At 38.6% G+C, this 5092-nt stretch overlaps 1 pseudogene; it reads right to left on the bottom strand.

Annotated features, from left to right (window-relative positions):
* Nucleotides 1-1134: 1134 nt before the first annotated feature.
* On the bottom strand, nt 1135-1693 carry LOC100954127 (annotated as a pseudogene).
* Between the last annotated feature and the right edge of the window lie 3399 nt (nt 1694-5092).

Consider the following 5092-nt stretch of genomic DNA (forward strand, 5'->3'; position numbering starts at 1 on the left):
GAGTTGGAGGTTGCTGTGAGCTGTAATGCCATGACACTCTACCCAGGGGGACAGCTTGAGGCTCTGTCTCAAAAAAAAAAAAAAAAAAAAAAAAACTTACTACAAAACTACAGTAACCAAAGCACTGCAGTATTGGTATAGGATAGAGGTATAGACCCATAAAATAGAATTAGAAGTCAATTAATTTTTAACAAGGGTTCTAAGACCATTCAATAAAGAAAGAATGGTCTCTCCAAAAAACAGTACTGGAACAAATGGATATCACATACAAAAGAATAAAATTGAACTCTTACTGCACATCATACAAAAAGATTAACTCAAAATTGATCAAAAGGTGACACTATAACGGATACCAAAGAAATGTACAATATCTTCCATGAATACTACTTAAATCTCTACGTACAAAAACTAGAGAATGTAGAGGAAATGGATAAGTTTCTAGAAACACACAACCTCCCAAGACTCAATCAGGAAAAAATAGAATTCCTGAACAGATCTATAATGATGAATGAGGTCAAATTGGTAATAAAAACTTCCCTACAAAAAAAGTCCTGGACCACACAGATTCACAGCCAAATTCTATCAGCCCTACAAAAAAGAACTGGTATCTATAATACAGAAATTTTTCTATAATATTAACAAGGAAGGAATCCTCCCCAACTCATTGCATGAAGTTGTATCACGTGATAAAACCAGGAAAGGGCACACATTTTGGAAAATAGTTTGATAGTTTCTCAATAAATTAAACCTAGATTTACCACATGACTTAACAATTCTACTCCTAGATATATATCCAAAAGAATTGAAAATATTTATTCAAATAAAAACCTGTACTTGGATATTCATAGCAGCACTATTCACAATAGCCAAAAGAAGCCCGGATATCTATCAAATGATTCATGTATTTTTTAATGTTGCTTTCTTTTCATTGAAACAAGGACAAAAGCCGGTCACATTTAGAGGTTAACAGCATCATGAAGGTGGTTAAGACCATCCCTTTTTTCTCTTTCATGGTTGACCAGCTCCTAATTTCAAGTGATGTCCACAGTTCTTTAAATCCATTTGAAATTGTCCTTTGAGAGACTGCACTGCTTGGTGGCAAAGGCATGGCCGTGCCAGCAGTTGGACAGCACCTCACTGGGTATGGTTGTCATCAAAGAGATCTTCAAAATCATTTTTAAAAGTCTGCACCTGGCTTGGCACCTGTAGCTCAAGCGGCGAGGGTGCCAGCCACATACACCAGAGCTGGCGGGTTCAAATCCAGCCCGGCCCGCCAAACAATAACAACTATAACCAAAAAATAGCTGGGTGTTGTGGCAGGCACCTGTAGTCTCAGCTACTTGGGAGGCTGAGGCAAGAGGATCACTTAAGCCCAAGAGTTTGAGGTTGCTGTGAGCTGTGATGCCCCAGCACTCTACCCAGGGCGACAGCTTGAGACTGTTTCAAAAAAAAAAAAAAAGTCTGGGTACAGGACACAACAACAGCAGGGACTCTATCTAACAAATGCAAACATTGTAACATGATTGTTTAAACCCTCACATTAATATGAAATAAAAAAGGAAAAAAAGTCTGCCTGAACTGCCTTTTCATCAGCTGCCAAGTTCATCAGGAGCCTGGTGCTGCCTCCAGCTTCACCCAGGCCCACTTAGGGTCCACCATCCTTGGGGAACATCTCATCCACCACTGACTTCATCTCTGCCCACAGGATTCTAAGGCCACTTCCAGCCACAGCAGCCTGGTATTTTAAAATGTGGTATCTTAATGATGTAATATTATTCAGTCATAATAAATTAAGCACTTATTCATAATACAACATGGGTAAACCTCAAAAACAATATGCTAAATAATAAAATCCAGGCACAAAAGACCACATATTTTATGATTCCATTTATATAAATTATCCAAAATAGGCAAATCCACAGATTGGTGGTAGCCAGGGTTAGGAGGAAGGAGAATGGGGAATGACTGCTCAGTGGATAGAACAATTCCTTTTGGGGTGATGAAAGTTCTCTGAACTAGATAGTGATTATAGCATACAGCATTGTGATCATACTCAATGACACTGAATTATGCCCTTTAACATAGTTCAAATGGCAAATTTATGTTATGTGTATATTACCACAATTAAAATACAAACTATGCTGTGGATATACATTTTATATGTGTATGTGTGCATATATATAGTTGGGTTTTTGTTTTTTGTGGTTTTTATTTTTTTGAGACAGTCTCACTATGTCACCCTCAGTAGAGTGCTGTGGTGTCACAGCTCATAGCAACCTCCAACTCCTGGGCTTAACCAATTCTCTTGCCTCAGCCTCCCAAGTAGCTGGGACTATAGGCACCCACCACAATGCTGGCCATTTTCTTGCTGCAGTGTCACTGTTGTTTAGCAGGCTCAGGCTGGGTTCAAACCCGCCAGCCTCCATGTATGTGGCCAGCACCCTAACCACTGAGCTATGGGCACTGAGCCTAGATATAGTTTTTTAAAGCTGAGTTGCAAACACATAAATCTAACTATATAAAAAAAAAGGGAAGGAGGAATATTATCACTATTAGATGATCGTTAAACAAAGTCTCTAGATCTGCTTCAGTTTTTCCAAAAGGTTATCAAGAGCTTTCTTCTGGAAAAGTCAGTAGGCAAGGTCATGCATGTGTACTGAAAAAACAGAAGGATGACCACATTTTGGACATCTTATGGGGATGAATCAATAGCATGGGGCAATTTCAGACAGGCAGCAGAGAGAAAGACCCATTTTGATCTATCTTTAGACCCATCATGACCCACCTCCAATTCTCAGGTGTAGAAGAAGGCAGAAAACATCTGGGGTGTCAAATGAATTTTCACATCTAATTCAGGCAACAAGACATAAAAGGATGTTCAGGACAATTATTGGTTCATGGTCCAGGCAAGCCAAAAATTCTGGTACAAAAATCTGGTGCAGAATTACTTGACTCTGGGTCAGATAAAAAGTATATTTCATAGGCACCTGGCATCTTGGAAATGGCAGCTTATAATACATTTGTCTCTCAATTCATTCTGCTTCAGTTGAGCCTCTAGTAGTTTCTATCCATTTCTAGTGCAGAAATGTCATCCTAAGGTTTCCTTCACTTCATTCCTAAATATTCCTTTTGTCACTTTCTTGCATTGAATCTCCTATCTTTTTGTTGGTTTATTCTCTTATTTTAGTCATGCATATCTTTCAGAAGCTTCTTGAGGATCAGTACAAGAGATAAAGTTTTTTAACACCTTGAATATCTCAAAATGTCTTTATTTTACCCCTTACAATTTATGGCTAATTTTAACAGGATATAGAATTCTAGGTTGGAAATCATGCTCTATTAGAAGTTTAAAGGCATACTCCATTGTCTTTTTGCCTCCATTATCATTCTTCAAAACTATAAAACCATTCTGTCTCCTGATTCTTTGTATGTGGCCAACTTCTTTGTCTTAAAGAAATGAAGAATGGGGCGGTGCCTGTGGCTCAAAGGAGTAGGGCGCCAGCCCCATATACCAGAGGTGGTGGGTTCAAACCCAGCCCTGGCCAAAAGAAACTGCAAAAAAGAGAATAGAAATGAAAAACGTTGCTCAGCAACCAGTAGTTGGTATATTAGGAGTTAAATCTAATTGAACTAACTCAGAAGCCTCTGCCATCAGAATATTTTTTTCCTGGAAATAACCATTACAATACACTTCTCCTATCTGAAATTCTTTCTGATCCATGGTACTTGAGTCCTGCTAAGCTTTGCCACTGTTGCCTGCTGAAAATTAGCCCTTTTAACTTCTAGGAATTGTTGACACAAGCCACCTGGTATTTATAGACCACACTACTCATTAAATGAGCTCATCCTCTGACCTGTATGTGGAACTTTGCTACTCAAAGAACTGCAGCATCACTTGGAAGCTAGTTGGAGCTTTAGAATCCCAGGTAATACTCCAAGCTACTGAAAGAGAATCAGTAGTTTAACAAGATTCCCCAGATGATCCCTACACACCTTAAAGTCTGAGAACCACTTTTCCTCTTGGAGAAATTTAAAAAACACTGATGCCAGAGATTTTAATTTATCTGCCATAAACCCTGTCTATCAGGAATTTTACATACACATCCCCCAGGTATTTTTTTTTTTTTTTTTTAGACAGAGTTTCACTATGTTGATCCTGGTACAATGCTGTAGCATCATAGCTCACAGCAACCTCAAACCCTTGGGCTTAAGCAATTCTCTTGCTTCAGTCTCCCTAGTAGCTGGGACTACAGGCACCCACCACAACACCCAGATATTTTTTGTTCTAGTTCTCATTGTTGTTTGGCAGGCCTGGGCTGGATTTGAACCCGCCAGCTCCAGTGTACGTGGCTGGAGCCCTAGCCTCTGAGCTACAGGTGCCAAGTCCCCCCAGGTAATTCTAATGTATAAAAAAGGTTGAAAATCATTGGCCTATGATCATTGCTACTCAGTGTGCCCTGAAAACTGGCAAATTCAACATTAGCTAAGAACTTGTCAGAAAATCAGGCTCTGCAGTTTAAGATCTCCAGGTGATTCCTGTGCACATTAAACTTTGGGAACTCCTGGCACAGTGAATGTCATTGATCTCAATTTCACTTACAAGCTGGCCCAGTGACCATCAGTAAAGGTTTTCTCATTGCTCATTCCTGTCACCTTTCCCTAGAAGTTGTCTTTTAAAGAACTGAATTAAGAGGACCCTAGGAAGAAACCCCATATTTTTAGCAGAAAAATAAAAGACCACTGATTTAAAAAAACACTGAAGCTAAATCTATTCTCACTTTTCCACTATTAGAAAGTAACATCAGAGTGGAAACTGCCAATTTAACTAAATTCATCAATTAAGGGACTTCTGTATGTAGACAGTTTTGGAATTCCTTCCACATTAATTAGTATCAGGTCACTCAAGTCAACTTGTACTCAATACCAACCACATGGTCCTAACAGTGAGATACTCCAAGAAAAATCAGTAAACTTAATTTTTTTTTCTCTTTCTTTTTTTCATTTTTTTAATTAAACCATAGCTGTGTACATTAATGCAATCATGGAGTACAGTGTGCTGGTTTTGTATATAATTTAGAATTTTTTTTTTTTT

This window comes from Otolemur garnettii, unplaced genomic scaffold (assembly GCF_000181295.1).
Source record: "Otolemur garnettii isolate 467f Iridium unplaced genomic scaffold, OtoGar3 scaffold00114, whole genome shotgun sequence".
Taxonomy (NCBI): Eukaryota; Metazoa; Chordata; class Mammalia; order Primates; family Galagidae; genus Otolemur; species Otolemur garnettii.